The following is a 21,879-nucleotide window of genomic DNA, read 5'->3' on the forward strand; positions in this document are numbered from 1 at the left end:
CTTGTTTCCTGTCGATCCTTTTGTCGTCCACACTGTTATGTCGTCCGCGTAAATTGAATGTTCTACATCTTTGATCTTTTTCAGTCTCCTAGTTAATCCAATCATTGCTATGTTAAAGAGCAAAGGTGAGATGATGGATCCTTGTGGTGTCCCTCAGTTTGGCGTCGTCTTCTTTTCTGACCTAATGTTGTTGATGCCGATCGTTGCTGTTCTGTTAGACAAAAAGGCCTTTACGTATGCGAAGATCCTCTCCCCACAGTTTGTTGTCGAGAGTTCTGCTAGAATGGCGTTGTGGCTGATGTTGTCGAAGACCCCCTTGAGGTCTACAGCCAAAATTACGCCTTCTCGAGTTCCCGATATTGGTTTTAGTACCATGTCTCTTAACTGGAGCATCACGTGTTGCGTGTAGAGGTCCGTTCTGAACCCGAACATGGTATCCGGAAACAGACCGTTGTCCTCCATGTAGTTGCTCAGTCCAGTCTTGACCACTTTCTCGTATAGTTTACCAAGGCAGGAAGTTAGTGATATTGGCCTAAGGTTCTGTAAACTGGGTGTTTTCCCTGGTTTAGGTATCACGATAATCTCAGCGTGTTTCCACTCCGCCGGGACCGTGCCCCTTTCCCAGTGCTCGTTGATTAGTCCGGTCAGGCTTTCGATTTGGTCATCACTGAGGTTTCTGATCATTGCATTGGTTACTTGATCTTTTCCCGGTGTTGTGTTCCTCGTGAATGACCTGGCAGCCGCGTATACCTCGTATTCTTTTATGGGTTCATCCTGCTTCGAGTTCCTTGTCCCTGAATACACCATGGTGGAGGGTGGCACCTGCGTGCTTCGGACGTGCCTGGACCAAAGAAAATCTGTAATCTGGGCGTCCGTTCCCTGAAAATTGTGCGTGATACGTTCTATCGTTCTGCTGTTTTCTCTCTTCGATTTTGTCGGGTCTATGAGGTGCCTGAGCAGCGCCCATGTTTTAGCGCTACCCAGGTTGCCGTTTAGTTCATTGCAAATTTGGTGCCAATTATCTCTAAGTAAGTTTGCGGTGTGGTCTTCTATCTCCTTATTGATTTGAGCTATTCTGAGTCAAATTTCTGTTATGTTTTTGTTTCTTCCATCTTTTTGTCAGCCCCCTACGAGCCTCCCAAAGATGTAGCATTCGTTTATCCGCACGTGGAAATTCATCGGTAACCTCTAGCGTCGTAGTATTGTCTCTGTGGACCTCCCGTAGTCGTTTGGTCCACTTTTCGATGTCCGTTATCGCAGTTCTTCCGCCTTCATTCTCCAACTGTTCCCGAAATGTTTTCCAATCTGTGATTTTTTTCTTCCTCTGGATTGTGCTGAACCTTGTAAGTTTAATTTGCGTTTGAATTACGTAGTGGTCACTTCCGAACTGCTCCCCGGTGTTAGACCATTCATAGTCTAGGATATTTCCTATGATGGTCAAATCAGGGCTAGTGTCTCTTGAAACGCTGTTTCCGATCCTAGTAGGGTATCTGCTATCGGTAACGATTTCCAGCCCGTGCGTATCCACTCCATCTAGGATGGTTTTTCCTTTCTTCGTATTCATGTTGTAGCCCCACTCTTTGTGCGGAGCATTGAAATCTCCTACAATCACAAGGTGGTTTTGTTTTACCAGGCCGATCACCGCTCTAATGATTTCTCTGAAGTCATGTCTCTTCTTGCGCGGTGGTGAGTAAATTTTAAGTACGAATAGGCTCTTCTCCCCGCGCTTCTTAGGTATTACCTCTATTAAAAGGTGTTCTATATCTTCTTCTGGTGTCGTGTGCTTGTGCGTAGTGACCCCCTTCTGACATAAAATGGCCACTTTTTTATATCTTTCATCTACTATGGTGTCGTAGCCGATTATCTTCGGCGAAGTGTTAGTTTTTTGCAGCGCTATTACAGTAGGTGGGTGTTTATGCTGCATTACATGTATGTGGAAATCGTTTTTTTTTTCTAAATCCTCTACAGTTTCCATGCCATATTGTAAATTTTTCTTCTGCGCTAGCCATGATGTGACACTACTGCTGCGCCACGAAGATCTTCGCGCTTTCGTTTAGGTCGACCTGTTCTGGTGCTCTCTAGTTTTGTCTCCTGAACAGTTCTGCCAGTCTCTGATCGGTCGCGTTCAGTCTGGTCATGATTTGTTCCAGCGTCGTCAAGACTGTTTTCTGTTGCTCCCGTATTTGGTGTAGTGGTGTAGTAGCATCTATTTCTTCCCTTACTTGCGGTTGTACGGCTGCAGGCCCCTGCGTGCGTGTTGTCGTCGTGGGCGATTGTACTCCGTGTACTTTTCCTCGGTTTGTATCATGTTCTCTTTGTTGTCGCTGTTCTATAAATGAAAGCCTCCTTTTTAGTCGTTCATTTTCCTCTCTAAGTTCCCTGTTTGTTTTTTCTAGAGCTTCGAATCTAGTCTGTATCGAATAGTCTATAGCAGTGGGATAGACTGGAGACTCGCTCATAGACTGACTCACCTTCTTGGACTTCTTGGTCTTCTGTTTAGATGTGGAAGCGTTATGGGCGTTCCCTGGAACCCAGGCGTTGCCGCCACCGTGGTCGGTGGATCTCGCGTCTGCTAGCCCCGGAAAGTCTCCATCTTTGAAGAACGGCGTTCGGCTTCTGCTGCTGCCGCGCCTGTTCCGGGACGCAGATCTCGAAGATCCGTTCTTTCCTCTCGTTTCGGCTTCCTCGCTGTCGAACCACCGCGGCCTGTGGCCACCGTGGTAATTACTTTCTTTTTTCTTGCCTTGCTGGTTCTGCTAGCCTTTTTGTTTGAGACGTCTCTTGCATCCTATATCGCCTGTGGCGTGAGCTTCGCCGCACCACTCACACCTGGGCTCTCCACACTCGTGTCCGTCGACGTTGGCACGTTTGCATCTAGGGCACTGCGGAATGGGTTGTGGTTCCGGGCAGACGTCTGATCGGTGCCCCTGCAGGTGGCATCTGAAGCACACCTGCTTCGTAGGTGTGCTTGGGCAACCTCGGTCCGTCGAACGCGATGAGCGCTGACTCTGACTTCCCGAGCATTCTTGCGTAGACTGCACGAATTCCCGGCGTTGCTACTTGGATGTGGTTCATTAGGATTTCTTGCGTGGTGCCGGCCATCACTCCATGCACCACACCCCGGACAGTTCCCTCCGCCGTGGAGCAGTAGGCATTGAACTCGAATTGTTTGTCTCCGAGACACAACTTCGTCGTCTTTTGCAGGGCTTCTGCTTTCGCACCCTCTGGCGTCCGGACTAATATTATGTTTGAGATGGCTTTCACCGCGACAAGCATGTCGCCGATGTAGACCAGGTTGCATTCCTTCACCACGGCTTGTATGTAATCGCTGGGCTTGAAATCTCCCACTCTTAGGTTGTGGATCATCGGTCGGAATACGATTTTGTATCCTCCTTTCGGGAGCTATACGAAATCTCGCCTGTTACCAGCGAGTCTCTTTAGTTGGTTGTTTACAGCGGACGCCGGTGGCGCGTTCGGGACCATGACGGTCGGTCCTGGCGTCCCAGGTTTCTGCTGCTGCGGCTCGCTCGTGCTCACTGGTGTCTTGTTTGCCTCGGAAGGTGTACTTGCTTGACCGGTAGCTTTCCTATCCTTCTGGGCTCTGCGCTCCACTAATTCCTTCATCACTCGCCACGGGGTCTCGTTGACTGGGTAGACTCTTGGTTGTTCTTGCGGTCCCCTCGTACCTCCGGCGTTGTTGGTGCTTGCAAGCTCCATGGCTTGGGGCTGGTCCCTACCCGGGCTATTTTCAATAACCGGGGCCGTAATGTGTGTCGCAGTCGATGCTGACGCCATGCCGCCGTCGAGGCTGCTCAGCCCCGGTAGGGCCAGCGAAGCCCATGCGTCTCCTGCTCCGGCCACGGCCGACGCTACGTCGGTGTTAGGGTTAGCGTGACTCTCGCCGCCTCAATATTTCAATGTCCCGTAAGTGGAAATAGATTCTACTCACAGAGATAAAATTGGTGTCCAGATGGTCCTCGTAACCTCACGGAACACATTCAATAAATACTTTGCAATAAACTGGGGTTTTGCGGTCAAAAACACTGACGATTCACGGAGCCCATGCAGAGCACGTCCGCGTTCCCGCGCAGTTGGGTGTCCACCCCCCGTTATGGAGAGATTCAGGTGCCCATCCAAATATGCGAGAGAGATACATTTCCTTCCCCCCCCCCAAAAAAAAAACAATTTATCGACGAGCAAGGCGTACAGCCGAACGGGCGATGGCGTTCTGTGGACTCCCACGCCGCTTGGCGGAATGCTCACGTGACCAAATATGGCGGCACCCATGCTCCCGCACTGTTAAGCGTCTATAAATGCGCGCTTGCCCTGGCGTGAATGCTTTGCTATGCAGTCCCCTAAGGTGGTGGTGGTGAAAAACATTTATAGTGCAATAAATTTTTTTTACAGAGAGGTGATTGGGGTAGGCCCTATTGGCCCTTTCCCCTAACAATACTAGGTGGAGCCCCTATTCCGGGGCCCCATTGGCAAGCAACGTCGCCGGCGTCCGGTGAACCAAGGCCTTTTGGGTCTTTAGGTCCTGACAGCCGAGCAGGGCCGCCTCCCAGTCCTCTCTGGTGGGGTTGGGGTTGGGGGAGATAGATGGGTTGGATTGACACGCCCAAACCATGTGGAAGGTGTCAGCCACCTCCCCACAGAACTGGCACGTGCCATCAAAGGATGCGTTGAAATGTTTAAGTACCGCCGGGCACAGTACAGTGTTAGTAAGAATTTTGATGAGGAGGCGCTCGTCAGCGCGATCCAGTCCCTTACAAGCGGCCGGGTAGCGCCGGTGCTCCTCCTTGTAGTAATCAATGATGTGTTTGAATGTAAGGGCCAGATTGTCTGATTGGGAGTAGGCTTCCAAGGACACGGAGATAGCCCGCGGAGAGAGTGCGCGGGCGGCCTGATCGGTCTGTTCGTTTCCCTGTAGGCCCTGGTGACCGGGGGCCCAAATCAGGTTGCGTGGAGTTGGATCTTCGCATCGGCATCTATATTCCAATATGCGCCAGGCAAGCGGGGAAGCCCAGCCCAACACATAGTTCCGACGAGCCCCTCGCGAGTCAGTGATGATGTGTTTCGACTTGGGAGTAGTGAGAGCCAGAGCAATGGCAATCTCCTCCGCGTGTGTTGCGCTGTAGGCTTTGAAAGTGAGCCCGTTAACTGTGTTTGTGTTGTGTACGACTGCGGCCGTGTACCACACCCCGTGGTGTGGGTCGGCAACGTCCACGTAATACACATGTTGTTGGTTACCATAGTATCGCGCCAACGCTTCCGCGCGCGCCTGGCGGGGAAGGGGTCGGACCCGGAGGGCGCGTCTCCAGGGTTCTGGCACTTTCTCCCTTTCCTCAATATGGTAGTCACGTTTGATGTGTAGCCGGTCCAAGAGACGGCGACCGGACGTGGTCTGTGCAAGACGCGTGTATTGGTTGACTAAGTGGGCTTCTCGAAGCTCCCGGAATGTGTTTACCACGCCCAAGGCCAGAAGTCGCTGGTTGGACGTGGTGACCGGGAGGTCGAGAGCCCGCTTGATGACTTTCCGGTGGATGACCTCCAGTTGGTCATCATCATGTTTGCGCAGGTGCAAGTAGGGGGTTGAGTAGAGGATTCTACTCGTTACGAAAGCATGGGCAAGCCGCAGTGCATCCTTGCTTCGTAATCGGCCCCGCCTGTTGGAGACAAGGCGGACCATGCGGCCCACCTGGTCTTCCACTGTGCGAAGTTTGGCTAGGGTAATGTCGACCCTGCGTTGATGGTGTATGAAGAGACCAAGGACACGGATCTCCTTGGACTCCCGGATCAGTCCCGAGGGGAGACTAATGCAAAGCGGTGTTGTGTCCCGAGGGGAGGGACGTATGTGCACAAATTCTGATTTAGATGGGGCGCACTGGAGTCCGCAGTAGGCCGCGTAGTCGTCGACTAGGGTCGCCGCTGCTTGCAGGCAGGATTCCATGTGGCCCAGGTTACCTTGCGTGGCCCAGATTGTAATGTCATCCGCATAAAGAGAGTGATGTATCCCGGGCAAAGAAGACAATTTGGAGGGAAGATGAAGCATTGCCAAATTGAAGAGGAGCGGAGACAGGACCGCGCCTTGAGGTGTTCCCCTCGAGCCGATGGTGTAGGTGGTGGTGAAAACTTTTTAATAAACAACAGGAGAGTTTGCAGACAAAAAATGGCCCTTTACCTAGGTGGAGTCCTTAGTCCGGGACCCCGCTGGACGAGGCCGCTACTCGCGCCCGTTGGACTAGAGCCCTTTGAGACTCCAGCCCCGAGCAGTTGAGCAGGGCTGCCTCCCATGCCTCTCGGGAAGGGGAAGGATTGGGGGGAAGGGAAGGATTCTTTTGACAGGCCCAAACCATGTGGAAGGTATCGGAAACTTCCCCACAGTGAGGGCAGCGCCCATTAATTTTGGGGTCGAAATGTTGCACTATTGCAGGACACAACAGAGTGTTGGTCTGCAAGTGCCTCAGAGTTCGCTCATCAGCTTTACTCAGGCCCTTAGCAGGGACCGGGAAAAGACGATGGCGTTCGCAATAGTCGTCCAGAATTTCTCTGAACCGCAGAAGCAGTTGCACAATCTCCGAGCCGGAAGAGCCTGGGTGAGGTGCCCGGTAGGTAAGCGCTCGGGCAGCCGCGTCCGCAGCCTCATTACCTCTAACGCCCTGATGGCCTGGAGTCCAAATTATGCGTTTGGGCGAAGGGTCAGATTCCCTCACTGCGCGCTTTAATATACTCCAGGCTAAAGGTGAAATCTCGCCAGCCAGGTAGTGTTGACAGGCTCGACGCGAACCTGTCACGATTACCTTCGAATTCAAGTCCGAGGCGGCAAGCGCAATGGCTACTTCCTCAGCCTGTGCTGAATTTCGAGCCCGAAAGGAGAGCCCGTTAACGCATTGATCCTGGTGAACTACTGCGGCCGTGTAGAATCCATTGGACGACGGCCCTGCCACGTCAACGTAGTATACACCCTGTTTGGATCCGTGTTGGTGTTCGAGGGCCCGAGCGCGCGCCTCTCGTCTGCCTTCGTGTGTATGTGTGTCCATGTTGCGCGGGAGTGGAGGGACCCAGAGCTTGTGACGCCATAGCTCCGGAATCCGACACGTCTCCTCTGGAGTGCACTCGTGTTGGGTGTGCAAGCGGTCTAGCAGGCGGCGCCCGGATGCCGTCTGCGAGAGTCGCGTATATTGGTTCACGAGGTGGGCCTCTCGTAACTCCTCGTAGGAGTTGATCACTCCCAACGCCGAGAACTTAGCATTGGAGGTGGCCACTGGGAGGCCCAGTGCTCGCTTTGTAGCCTTTCTAACGATGGTGTCGATTCTTACTTCTTGTTGTTTCGTAGTGCGAACGTAGGGAGCGGAGTAGAGGATCCTGCTGGTCACGAAGGCATGGGCGAGCCGAAGCGCGTCCCTGCCTCGCAACCCGCCGCGCTTGTTAGAAACGCGATAGATCATGCGTCCGACCTGTTCGCCTACGCGCTTGAGTTTGGCAATAGTGGATTCCGGGCTGAGCCTGTTTTGGATGAACAGACCTAGTATGCGGAGCTCCCCGACCTCTTTCATAGGGCCTCCTGTCAGAGAGATTTGCAAACTCGTGTTGTCCTTAGGATCGGATCTGATGCGCAGAAGTTCCGATTTTGCGGGAGCACATTGGAGACCACAGCCGATAGCGTAGCTATCGGTTATGGTGGCGGCCCGCAGAAGGCGGTCCTCCATTTCCCCAAGGCTCCCTTCGGTAGTCCAAATTGTTATGTCGTCCGCGTATAGTGCGTGATGAATGCCTTCCACCCGGGCCAATTGGTGGGGAAGCTGCATCATGGCAATGTTGAAAAGAAGTGGCGACAAGACCGCCCCTTGGGGTGTACCCCGTGTACCCATCGTGTATGGTCCGTATTCGTCATCCTCAATCTTGAGGAAGGCCTGACGCTTCGAGAGAAAGTCTCTTACATATGTGAATGCCTTGCGCCCACAATCAATGGTACTCAAGTTAGCTAAGATGCTGCTATGACGAACGTTGTCAAAGGCCCCCTTAAGATCAAGGGCAAGGATGGCCTTGTCGTTGTGGCGCATGGCAGTGGGTCGTATTATGTAGCGGTGTAACTGGACCCTGCTGAAAAAAAGTTCTATGATGCAATAACCTCATAGATCATTCATCATAGAATATCATACAATCTGTATGACATATCATACAATCTGTATGATATATCATACAATTCGTATGATATATCATACAGATTGTATGATATGTCATACAGATTGTATGATATTCTATGATGAATGATCTATGAGGTTATTGCATCATAGAACTTTTTTTCAGCAGGGGAGGAGGACGTCCTGCGCAGACATATGCGGTCGGAACCCGAACATAGTGTCTGCAAAGAGGCCCTTGGTCTCTATGTGTGGAGAGAGGCGATCCCTAACCATCGTCTCCATAAGCTTGCCCACACAAGAGGTTAGTGAGATGGGCCTCAGGTTGTCGGTATTCACTGGCTTGCCTGGCTTAGGGATGAAAGTGACCAAGGAGGTCTTCCATTCGGGAGGGAGTGGACGCCCGTCCCAAATCTGGTTAATGTACCCTAGCAAGTGGAGGTAGGCCGAATCTAGGAGGTTGGCCAACAGATTGACTGTTATGCGATCCCGACCCGGAGCCGTACCTCGCCGCATTTTAGCTAAAGCCGCCTTAAGGTCGCGAACTCAAAAGGGGCATCAATGTCGGGATTCGGCTTTCCCGCGTACTCGTACTCGGGCCCAACTGGGTCCTCTATACGGCAGAGATATCTGTCGCACAGGGTGTCCGCGAGTTGAGCCGTCGTACCTTGGTACCCGTGCAAAGCCCGCCGGAGCTGTCTTTGCGTCTCCCCTCTCGTTTGAGCGGGGTCGATGAGACTGCGAAAGAAGCGCCATGTTCCTCTCGAGCTCATCTGACGCGCTGCCGAATTACACTTCTCTATCCAGTTTGAATCGGTGAGCTGGGCAGCATACGCCGCAGCCTGCTCCGTGAGGTCGACAATGCGAGCCTTAAGTTTGCGATTCAGCTTTTGCTTCTTCCACCGTTTGGTAAGACTCCGGCGAGCCTCCCACAAGTGCAGGAGGTGATTGTCCACTGCAGGGATCTGTTCAGTGGTCTGAAGTGTCGTGACGTGTTGTCTTTGTATTGTGTCTAATTGCTTTGCCCACTGCGCATATCCGCCGGAAAAGAGGTCGGGAGGTATCTCTTTTGTTCGAAACTTATGCCAATCGGTCAATTTAGTGTGGCCCCACTTTTTGCGAGCCGCCTTCGCCAGAAGAGTAACCCGGAGAAGGCAGTGATCGCTACCAAGAGTCTCTCCCAGGTTCTCCCAGGTAGCATCTCTGGTGTTCGTAACGAGAGTCAGGTCAGGGCATGTGTCTCGCGTAACCGAGTTGCCCACACGTGTGGGACAACACGGATCCGTGAGGAGTGTAAGACGAAGTGTGGAGATGAGCTCCGCCAGCTTGCGTCCTCTGGCCTTCTCAAAGTGTTAGCCCCAATGTAGGCTTGGAGCATTGAAGTCCCCAACGATCACTAGAGGTTCCTTGTCAGCCGATTTGAGCGCGCGGTAGAAGATTTCATTGAAGGTCACGCGCGGCTTATGCGGGGGGCAGTAAATGTTAAGGACATGTATTGATGGGTCGCGGCGCTTGAGCGGCAGGACCTTGACCATACTATATTCCTGTTCAGTCTCCAGTTCGAGGTCTACTGGGACTGCGGTGTACGCTTTGTTCACCAGGATGCACGTTGTAGGACCGCCTTTAAACGAGCTATATATACCCTGTGTATTTAGCATCTGCGCCGGGTTCCTGAATAGCTAGGAGCGCCGGTTCGGTACCGAGAGACTGCAGGTAGAGCTGGAGGTGTGACCGTTTCTTCCAGCTCCGTAGACCCCTGCAGTTCCACTGTATGATCTCGAATTGCTCCGAATTGTTGTTGGCTTTCCGCTGGGGTCGGCTAGCCATCGTGAACGTGATTATTTAATTTTGGGGGCCAGGGTCCACCCCCGAAGGTGATGGGGCCTCAGGCAGAGGCACCAGCACGTCCGGAGAGAGAGCGGCCGGAATGTTTTCTAGTGAGCCTGTGGCCTGGCGAAGGACCACCTTCCGCCTGCGGAGGTCTGGTCGCGGAGACCGCGAGCGGGAGCGGCTTTGACTGAGTTGAGCTGCAATTTGGTCCTGAACGACAGAGAGAGCTGTCTCAGTAACCTGTGCCGCTATAGCAGGCATGATTTTTGCCAATTAGGCCTGAAGAAGTTGCTGAATGGAGCCCCGGACCGCTTCCATGATTTTACCTGGCAGAGCATCAATTTCGCTCTCCAGGTTGTACAGGCGGCTCTCCACCATTGGCAGCCTACCAACCACTGTGCGACACGCTTGTCAGCCCAGATGCGACCGAGGCACTCTCATCTCGGTCCTCCGGCTCGGCTAGTTCTATAGGCTCGGAAGGACCATCTTGAGGTTCTTTACGTCCCTCTAACTTAGCCTCCAGCTCCTGAATTTTCCGCGCTAAGAATTCTGTTTGGCGCCTAAGTTCAACATTTTGCCTCTGTAGGGCGGCTTCTGTTGGAGAGAGAGAGGGGGAGAGAGGCCCGGAGGCAGCCCTAGCCCAATCGCTCACCTTGTTTTGGGCGGTCGCTAGAGGCGGGAAATCCCCAGCGCTGAAGTTCGGCGACCTCGCCTGGGTCCCGGACTTCACAGCCGTCTTGACATGCCCGGACTTGCCCGGTGCAGAAGTGGACTTGCTGTCCTTGGCATTGGTGGGCGGAGCTTGCTTCTGAGTCGTCTTCCGCTTGCTTTGACTTTGTGATAGTCCTGGCTTGATCGGTTTCCGGTACTTGCCGACGCAGCCGGCAGCACCGGTGAAGTGGGCACCCGCGCACAGCAGACATCGGGGGGTGCACTCATGTTGTGCTATGCCGTCGGGTGTGGTGGCCACCTGAGAGCCGCAGAGGCCGCAGCGTCCCGACTGCGGCCGCGGGCAGATGTCAGCCCGGTGCCCCACCGTGCCGCATAGATGACAAACGGGGATCGTCTTTTTGTACAGCCTCACGGGGATGCCCTGGTCGCTGTAGAAGATTTGGCGGGGTACCTTCTTCCCTTGAAAGGTGACCACTGCGATGGCGGTGCCGCCCAGTTTGCGCACAGATAGGATTTCTCCGTGTCTCCACTCCAGCTTCTGCTTGAGGGAGGCCGACGTTTCGCCGGGGTGAACGTTGATCACTCCCTTGCAGACCTCGCCAGAAGCCTTGGCATGCCCGCGAAACAGAAGCTGGCGGTCGCTGACCGTCAGCGTGACATCGCCGAGGAGCTTCTCAGCGGCTGGCACAGAGTTCAGCCCACACACTAGCACATTTTGGTCCCACACGGGCCACACAGAGTTGCACCTCTCCACAGTCCCGTATGATGCTGCGCACGGCAACTCCGGCTTCACCTGGAGCGAAGGTGGCCTTCAGATCCAGCGTCTTGCGTGGCTTGAGCACCACGATGAGTTCGTCGCGTCCAATGCGTGGCGTCTGCTGCGGCCGCCACCGGGGTTTGCATGTTGCGGCCTTCAAGGCCGCGCCACCGACACTCCCTGGCGAAGCGTTCGGGGACCGAACTGCCGCCTGGTGCTGGGCGGCGGCTCCATTTGCTTTGGGAGCGTTCGTCTTCTGCCGGCGTCTCCAGATTTTGACCATATCTGCCAAACAGTCATCTTCCGATGTTGGAAGGTCCTCGGGTTGAGCGGTCTCCATGCGTACGACTTGCATGGATACCGGATCATAGCCGGTAACCGTAGTGGGAGCCGCCATCGCCGGGGAATCCCCAGCCGGGGCTGGCGAACGCCGGCGGACGCCCCGCCGCCGTTAGGCTTAGCGCCGCGGCGGTGGGCGAAATCTTCAAAATCTCAGAATTTTGTCAGAAATGGGCCCACCTGGATGAAAGTGGTGCCCACTTGTCCCGCTGATCTTCGCGGAGACGATGGTGCCAAGATTCGTGGGGTCCGAGTTGACAGACCGCAATAAGGACCGATCAGAAGCGGAGCCGATGTGCGCACGTCTTCTCCCTACGCGCACCCTCAGCGTCCCCCCCCCCGATGGTGTATGGCCCGTGTTCCGCATCTTGTATGCGTATGTAGGCTTGACGGTCTGTAAGAAATTGTTTTATGTAGTTGAATGTTTTGTGGCCACAGTTGGTGTTACTGAGGTGGTCCTGGATTACTTCGTGTTTGACGTTGTCGAATGCGCATTTCAGATCCAAGGCCAGGACCACCTTGTCGTTGTGGGGACATTCGACAGGATCTAAGATGTCGTGGTGAAGTTGCAGACGCATATCCTGTGCTGACTTGTGAGGGCGAAAACCGAACATGGTGTCCGCGAAAGTGTGCTGTGTTTCCAGAAAATGTGAGAGTCTATTGCGCACCATCGTCTCCATCAGCTTGCCGACACAAGACGTGAGGGAGATGGGGCGAAGGTTCTCCACATCAATAGGTTTTCCGGCCTTCGGAATAAAGGTCACGAGAGCCGATTTCCAATCGAGAGGGAGAGGAGTCTCTCCGCCCCAAATGCTATTGATGTATTTGAGGAGCGCGGCGTAGGCTGCGTCGGGAAGGTTGGCCAAGAGCTTGACCGTAACCTTCATTTCGCTTAAGGCTGCCCGGAGGTCGTGGAGTTGGAAAGGCTTGTCCAGCTCCGTGTTCTCTTCGCCTGCATACGAGAACGCCGCCTGCCGATGGTCCTTAGTGGTGCACAGGTATCGATGCCTGAGCGTGTGCGCTAGCTGTTTTATCGTTCCTGTAAAGTTGTGCAAGGCCCTATGTAATTGGCGTTGGGTTTCTTTGCGTGTTTGTATTGGATCGATGAGAGCGCTGAACAGGCGCCACGTGTTGGGGCTAGACATCTGGCGAGCAGCCGCGTTGCACCGGTCCACCCAGTTAGTGTCGGCTAGCTGAGTAGCATATTCCGCTGCCTGTTGTGTGAGTTCGAGGATGCGGTTCTTTAGGAGTCTGTTATGTTTCTGTTTCTTTCATCGCTTCGTGAGGTCTCGACGGGCCTCCCAAAGGTGGAGAAGGTGGTTATCCACGTCTGTTTGTGTTTCTGTGAGCTGTATCTGCTTTTCGTGTTGTGTGAGTGTAGAGGTGAGCGTTCTGGACCACACGTCGTATCCCGACTGGAGGGGGTCTACGATAGGTAGAGAGGTGCGGAAATTCGTCCAGTCAGAGATACGAGCTTGGTTTAGTGGGCGTTTCAGGGGACGCATGTAAATGGTTGTGTTGATTATACAGTGATCACTACCTAGAGTGTCCTCTGTATTCAGCCAGTCGGCATGGCGTATGTTGCGTGTAAATGTGAGGTCCGGGCAAGTATCTCGTTGAATGGAATTGCTGACACGTGTTGGGTTGGCGGGGTCAGTGTGCAGGGTGAGTACAAGTGTGGAAAGAAGTTCCGCAAGCTTCCTCCCACGCCTGTCCTCCCGGGGGTATCCCCATAGCCTGCTCGGGGCGTTGAAATCGCCGACGATTAGGAGGGGATCCCTACCCGCCACCTGCAGAGCTTGAGTGAAAATTTCATTGAACGTGACGTTCTTAAGTTTCGGTGGACATTAAATATTTAGAATGTGTACAGGTGGGTCAGACCGCTTTAGGGGCAGCACTGAAACCATCGTGTATGGGAAAGACGGTGTTGTGGGAAGTGTGACCTCCTGCGCAGTGTATCGCTTGTGAACAAGTATACATGTCTGCGGGTTGTGTTGAAATGTAGTGTAGTTTGTGAGTTTTGTACAGGCGCCGGGTTCCTGAAGGGCAACCACGGCGACGAGGAACTCAAGGTTCTCAAGAAAGAGGCGGAGATGAGTCCGCTTCTTGTGGTTCTTGAGACCCCGGCAATTCCACTGCATTAGTGTAAGCGGCTGAGTTGTTCTTGCTCGCGACTTAGGGTTGGGGGCCATGGTCGGAGGCGGAGGGTGGGGTCACTTTGTTCAGACTCCCCAGACCGCTAGTGCCCGGTGCAGACGTGCAGGAGTCTTCCGAAAAGTCGAAGTCATCGGGAATGGCTCTATTTAATTTTGAGGGGCGGTTAGCGTCCCTGATGGGGCCTACGCGTTTAAGGACGCGCGGATTGTCTTTTATCCATTTTTGGATAATGTGCGTTACGGCTTGTGTCACCTGTGCGATGATACTCTCCACCTGATGGATGATGTTATCATGGATAATTTTGGGGAGCTAAGCCAATTGTGTTTCAATTGCGGTAACCCGGGTCTCCATGGCCGCGGCGCGACTCTCCACAGGAGGAGGGATGTCCCTGTAATGTTTTCTGCCTCATCGCTCGACGCGGGCGGAGTATGGAATTGGGATTTGAGCGAGTTAAGCTCGCTGGCTAGTTTTTCGTTTTGAGCTCGCAAGAGGGCGAGCTCGCGCTTGAGTTCCTGCGTCTCGGCGGTGCTGGTGGCGGAGGAGGGAGGAGGGGAAGGAGAGGAGCCGACCCTCGCCCAGCTGCCTACCTTGGGTTGGTTGCAGGCAGCGCAGTCTTGCAGCAGTCTTGCCAGGGGGAGGCATCACGCCACGCCGTGGCGTCTTCTGGTTGTTTTGCTGCCGCCCTCCCCGTGTAGCGCCGGCATTGGCTCCCTTGGATGGCGTCCTGGGCCCTGGATGCAGCAACTTAATGAATTTGGCGGTGCATTCGCGGGAGCTGGTGAGGTGCGGGCCCCCGCAGATTAAGCACATAGGATTGCAGACGTGGCAGCGACAAGAAGGGAGAAAGCGACAACATGCACAAGAGACGCCAGAACAGCGTGAAGAACTTTTTGCGAAGCGTCGTGCTAAGGATGTAGGTTGGCGACAACGTTCTACCTCGCAGAGTGGTTCACGTGAACGCTATCAGGCGAAATGCTATCAGGCGAATTGCAACGCGCCGAAGAATGGCAAGAAGAACGCGCGCACCATAGCAATTCACCGAAAGACGCAGGTTCCAATTCCGGCCGGGGTGGTCGAATTTTGATAAAAGAGAAATACTACCGGCCCGTCTGCTGGGCGATGTCAGTACACGTTAAAGAACCTCAGGCCGTCAAAATTTCCGGAGCGCTCCACTACGGCGGCACTGATAGCCTGAGTTGCTCAGAGATATTAAACCCCCCAAAACCAAACACTTTCAGGCCTTCCGTCACTCCCGCCATCCGTCCTTCCCTTACGGCGCGGTTAAGGTGTACAGCGTGGTCCAGGTGTCCACCGAGATACGCGAGACAGATACTGCCCATTTCCTTTCCTCGAAAGCCAATTTCTTTTTGGGCCAACCAGTGTTGACATCGCTGGGACTTCGTTTCCAGCTGCTACATGTGTTGGTGAAGCCAGCTGCCGCGCATACTCGCCGCGGTGGGTCAAAGCACCCGTCTACTGAGCCGTATGAATGGGTGAATCGAAAACTTAATATACAAGCGAGTTTGGACCGTGCAAGGTCTCAGGGCCATCGCACAGCCCTCACATTACGCGCATGTCTCCAGGCCACGTAGGGCCATGGCACGGGCACCGCGGTTCACAAAGTAAAGTTGCGTGTACGGGTCCTGCGACGCGAGGAGGGCCTCCCATGTTCCGATGGCGGGCTGTCCCTGCGGGGGAGGATGGGCAGGGCAGCCGAAGAGGATGTCGTCCAGAATGGCGCGCGCTTCTCCGCAGAGAGTGTTCACGGGGGGAAACGGGGCGGAAGTAGGATAGAAGATGAGGGGTAGGAAGAGTCCTGGGGCGCGATTACGAGTCGCTCAAAATCATCTCAATCGGAAAGTGTCTCAAAAAGTGTCTTATTTGCTCCGTTCCTACTGATCGGTCGTGACCAGCGGCAATATTGTTTTTTTTCGTCACCGGCTGACGCCATAAACGTGCAGAAGTGTTGAAGTTGCATACCTAAATATACGAGCCGATTGAGACGATTTTTCGGGATTGGAACGAGTGGTCTCAAACCGCCTGAGACCGAAAATGGTGGTTGTTTACATGGCCGGTGGCCGCGCGAGCAGCGGTGTAAGAGGGTTCATGAAGACTGTTTTGACGTGCCGGACGAGTTGTTCCGACGTTTTGACATAGGCCGGAGCATAATGCATATGCGACGAACACGCCGTTGAACTTGGAGGTGTGCGGGTGAGTGCGCGGTCAGTGGAACGGCAAGTGCCTGTGCGCGCCTTCGTCGCCGGTGGGTTTCAAGACAGCGTAGTAAATGAAGTAAACGTCGGCGTAGCCCAACCGACTGTGAGCAAGTGTCTGCGGTGGGTTGCGGTGGGTTGCGGAGACCACTGTTAAAGTTAAGTCGCAGAAGGTGCGCGCTTTCCGGCGAGACCCCCAAGACAAGGCGGCGGCGAAGGAGGACTTCCTTCGCATCAACTTTCGCCACCGCAATATCCCCGGCGGCGTCATCCGAGCATCATCCGAACGGAACGGCAACAACACCAACACGAATATGAAGTGCTTAACCCGAAGCGGGCGGCATGAGTTGGTTACGAAGCGGAAGAGTGATTGTTGCCGCAGTGACCGGGCGTGCCCTCTTTTAATTCCCGCAGTGAGATTGCAAGCTCCCAGCAGCTGCACCGGTCTGGTTCCGTATGTCGGGAGTTGCTGCAGTGTGATTATTCATGGTCGCTTGGTTTTTTTGAACAAAAAATTACCGACGATTACGTTACTTCCTAATGCGAAATTTGAGCGCAGCAAATAAGCTGTTTCACCTTTTCGATAGATTGAGGCAAAGAAATCGAGCAACACATGTATGCGCTATCACAGATTTTTTTTTTTATTTTTCACACGTATTCCTTTAACAAAGATTCCACTAACAGTTCTTGACAGTCATGAAGGAAGCTTTGTGGTCGGAGAAATAGACTGATATATGTTCGACTTGGTACACCAATGCTTGATTCTCAAAGACGAGATCTATACAAGTGCCTCGCGAGGTTGTCACAGCCGTGGGACGCGTTACGAGCTAGAGGAACGGGATGTTCTCCCGCATAAGTGTTAGGAAATTGCTGTTTGTCTTTATGTCAACATTAAAGTCCCCCACTACTAACATCGGTGTGGATCGATGGACGGTTAATGCGAGTTGCAGGAAGTGCACGACGTCTTTCGTGAGTGCGGTAGGGGCGAAGTAGGCAGCTACTACCAGCAAGCCGTTGGGCAACTTTGCGGCGCACAGTTCGCCAACTTCATGTGACGTGCCAAACATTTCGACTGGTATTGCAGAGAGACCTGTGCGCAAGTAGATAGCGACTCCCGCCGCTCTGTTGTGGTCTCTGCGAGCACCACAGCAGTATAGGAAATCTATGATTTCGAGAGGCTCTTCGGGATCCATCCAGGTTTCAGCAAAGCAAAGTACAGAGGAATGGCGCAGAATGTGATCGTGGTGTACGTCCTTGACATGTGCGGCAAGGGAGCGTACGTTAAGAATGTGGTTGTGAATGATGAATCAAGTGCTGCCAGCGAATGACGCGTCCATTGGCTGTCTGCGTGTGTTACTGATGTGTGGTTAACATGTTAAGCTTCGCCTGTAAGACTGGAACGCGACAGCGTCTTGCAACGCTGCCAGGGAGTCCACAGAACGCCATCGCCAATTCGGCTGTACGCCTTGCTGGACGGTAAATTTATTTTTTGAGGAAAGGAAATGTATCTCTTTCGCATATCTGCGTGGACACCTGCACCTCGCCGTAAGGGAAAGGGGGAAGATGGGAGTGAACGAAGACGCCGTATTAGCTAGACGCGCCTTTGTTCATTCCAAACCATTCAGCTGGCATTACGGAGTGGCTAGCGTGCTCGTATCGCACTCCGGAGACCCTGGTTCGATTCCCCAACTCGACCAATTTCGTTCTCGGTTTTATTGGTTTATGCGGTCTAACTAGAAAGGTTAATTAGGCTATTTCATATTTATATTATTGTATTTCTATCCATCGTGTTCTGTCATTAACCTGTCAATTGTTGGAACTGTCTAGGATGTTCGACACAACGTATATGAAACGAGCAACGTCTTGCTGAGTGGGGAAGTGCGTGGTGGTGGAGGGAACGCGGCTTCGTACTTATGTTTTTTTCCAGCAGCGTCTCCTTCCGCGGACGCTGTTGTCGCTGCGGCGCGCGTCTTTCTTTTCTTTTCTTCTGACATCTTCATTCTCCTCTATATTAATTTGGCTAATTGATTAATTAAGCAATTAACTAAACTCAGTCCAACTTAGTTGCAGCATCACTATACGATCCCTTTGATTGGTTGCATGGTTACTAGCCAAAGTACAATTGGCCCCATTTGAAATTCGCGCACTGTGACGTCACGAGCATTTCGACCAATTGAAAAGCGTGACATTGGGGGCGGAGCTGGTTACGAGGCCGACGCCGACGCCGACGCCGACGCGAAACCCAGGAACGGACGCCAAAGAGCTGCGCTCTAAAATAAATATAATCACGCATCGCCCTTGGAGCCCATTTGCCATCGGCAAGGTGAGTTCACACTGGCGAGTCGCGGAGGTGGCGCGACAGGCTTAAATCGATTTATTACGCTCCCTCCCCGCTTTACATGTGCTTCGCAAACCGTAACTAATTGACCGAAATCGGTCGCCTAGAAAACTAGCGCGACGTTTGCAGCTCGCCAGTGTGAACTTGCCTTAAAGCTGCCTTCGCTTTTTTTCGAGCCAAGACCTCCTTGCAAATTGATCTCGGGAGACCCGTAGGAATCGCTGCGTTTAAATACATTTTTCCGCGCACTTAAGATGTCCGCAAAGTACCTTGATTCTATGTAGTGTGTAAAAAAAAGGACAGCCGTCAATAAGCTGATTTTTTTTCTGGCTGTCATGTTTACGATGGCTGAGTATGTGCGTGTAGGGATAAGGCTGAATCCATGGTTGAATCCTTTGAATCAGACAGCAGTTCACGCCACCTAGCCGACGCTACCTACGCTTTTCCAGTGTCAGCGCACCCTCGCGGCAGCAAAAGTGACTGAAGAGCAAACTTAATTGCAAAACTGAGAACCCTTCCTGTTTTGCTTGATGTTGTGAGGTTTGAAGGAGTTTGTTAGGAAAATAAAACATTGTTCATTTTATTAATGGCGTGTTTACAGCAAAATGTTAGCATACGGCCCCTATTGCGCAACTAAATGCTTCCTGGGTGGAACCCTACTATTAGCCACCACAACCTCGCTGCTAATTGGTTGATTCCGCGGTCAACGTCTCGCGGTATCGTCATTTTGACGTCAGAGCGTCAAAAGTGAGGCAAAAACTCGTAATACCGTCCCTGGTCTGGAGTTGCCTCCAGAGCATTTATTAAACGTGTCCGCCCACTCGGGCCCCTATCGGCCATCATGAGCCGAAGTAATCGGGATGGATACCGACCGTGGCGCCAGCGTTTCGATGGAGGTGAATCAGAAAAGACGGCCGCGTTTCGATTAAGGCGGACGCAAGGCGCCCGTGTTCTTTGCGTTGTAAGTGCATGGTAAAGATCCCCAGGTGGTCGTAATTATTCCGGAGACCTCCACTACCGCATTTCCTTCTCTTATATTTCACTCCCACCTTTCTCCCTTTCCTTACAGCGCTGTTCAGGTGTCCACCGACATATGTGAGGCATATACTGCGCAACTGTCTTTCCCCAAAAAACCAATGCTCACATCGGGGGGGGGGGGGGGGGGGCTGGGAACTGGGATACCAAAGCGAGCGGACGCGTTTCACATTGGGACCGCGAATTTTGGCCTTTAAGGCGGAGGTGGATAGAAAAGTCAGACAAAATCTCATGATTCCGCCCCCCCCCCCTCCCTCGCCCCCTGCCAAAGAACATGTGCCCAGAGTAAAACGAACACACTGAGGCAAAAACGAGCCGAAATTAGTAGACGCGGCAAAATTTCGGAACATGAGGTTTCCTATGTAGATGCGGTGGGAGGTGGTGGCGGTTTTATGGTGGCAACGGCCGTCAGCGGCCGGGGCAATCCCGTGACAGCTGCCACTTTACGCAGGCAGAGCACAGAATTGCCGAGGAAAGTGCGATCGCGTTAGCTTGCTGTGGAACGGAAGCGAAGTGTGTCATCAGTGCGAGCAAAACTGCCATACGAAATTTTCGCAAGGGAATGATCTCGCCCTTAGCGGCCAGAGTCCTAGGCTAGAGAACGCTACATGGGAGAATTAAAATAATTTGGACTCTGGCGCTTGTAGGCGTCCTCAGCAACGAGATGGTCCACGAACTGGCTCGAGATCTTTACTGCCGAGGCGCTGCTGGCCCCTCGATACCAGAGGGAGCGGAGAGTGCATGCTAAAATATGGGGAGATCACGCAGCATTATATATCGGAGCGTAGACTGCTACCCCGCCAGACATAAAATTAGACAGCAGACAAGCAGGGGCGTGCAGGCACTGCAAACACTATCCGCACCCGGTTATGGCGAACCACATGTTCCCCGAGGCCAGGAGCGATAAATGCAACCTTTGTGGAGCGAGGGAGACCCTGGACCACATAATATGGGAACGCCCGTACTCACTCGGGGGTATGTAAAATATGGACAGTACAGACACCTGGGAGACCCTGCTGCGTAGCTGGGTCCCTGAGCTCCAGCTCGTGCTCGTCCAACTCCAAGACGCTCTTGAGACCCAAGGCCTTGCAGTCTGCATCTAAGGCGGCGGCACCGGCCCCCTGACCTGCGTGTTGGGGGATGGGTAGATCGTCTTATTCGTGGACATTAAAGTTTATTCCATCCATCCATCTCGCTTCGGCAGACACGGTTTTGCGCCGCGCGTTTTCTATCATTCCTTCTCTCTACAGTTCTCAAATGGCAGGGATTGTCACTCAGCTCGGGTGTGACTTCATTCTTTAAATGCGGCACCATCCTCTCCCGTCATCTCGGACGCGAGCGGCCGGGTTCGATTCCCACCTCGACCAAAATTTTGATATCCTTTTCTAATGTCTCATGACGTCGTATGAGCAATAACATCAAGGGACGAATTTGCGGGTACACATTTAGCAAGTCATTCGGCAAGAGCATAGCCATCTAATGTTTCCACACTAATACGAAAACGCGACTAAGGTACCCACTGTAAGAGAGTCCCAGCGATGTGCCTTTTCATTGCTTCAGTTATGTGGCTTTCCTTCGCTTTCGAATGATTAAATGAATGAATGAATGAATTCATTGATTCATTCATTCCATTGCTTCAGTTATGCGCCTTTCCCCTGCTTTCGAAGCTCCCGCTCTTCCATTTTGAGGTTTGTGCGACTGTGTCCTGTCCCAGGGGCCAGATATGCACCTTTTCTCTTACTTTATTTGTTAGCAGCGTGGCATGGGCTTTTGTGATGATCACTTTTTCTTCTTCTTGAGGTTCTTCATGATTATGAGTTGGAAAAGGGGAACACGGCGCGTTCAAGTGTCTCCTCTGAGAGGGAATCACCGCCGTTGCGCCGTGTTTAGTAGTGTGGTAGGATGAAGGTCACATAAAGGTAAAACTTCGCGACAGTGAAGCTGGCTTTATCTAGCGTATTGTGCTCGCTTCAAAATTGGATGATGCTTAAGCTCCGTTTTTAAAAGTGGGACGCGACAGCGTGTTGCAGGGTTGCCAAGGAGTCCACGCATGGCCCGTTCGGCGCGACGCCTTGGCCGAAGGAAAGGAAACGACGCCTGTCTCTTATATCCCGATGGACACCCGAACTGCACCTAAGGGGAGGAAAATGAAATGAAGATTGCTTTTAATGAAATGAAACGACGCCTGTCTGCCATATCTCGATATATCTGTCTGCCAGTCCTAGCCACCTGAACATCGAGAGAACAAACTCCGCAGAACTGCGCATGCGCGCCCAGAGAGCAGGTGGAAAGGAGGACGGTTGGCGGATGTGACGCCGGAGGGTTTTTCGGTTTTCTGTTTTTGCGGCATGTAACTCTCAAACCCAGACGCCTAAAGTTATGCCGAGGCTGGCCGAG

The sequence above is a fragment of the Amblyomma mixtum genome, chromosome 2 (assembly GCF_055824585.1).
Source record: "Amblyomma mixtum isolate Tamu chromosome 2, ASM5582458v1, whole genome shotgun sequence".
Lineage (NCBI taxonomy): Eukaryota > Metazoa > Arthropoda > Arachnida > Ixodida > Ixodidae > Amblyomma > Amblyomma mixtum.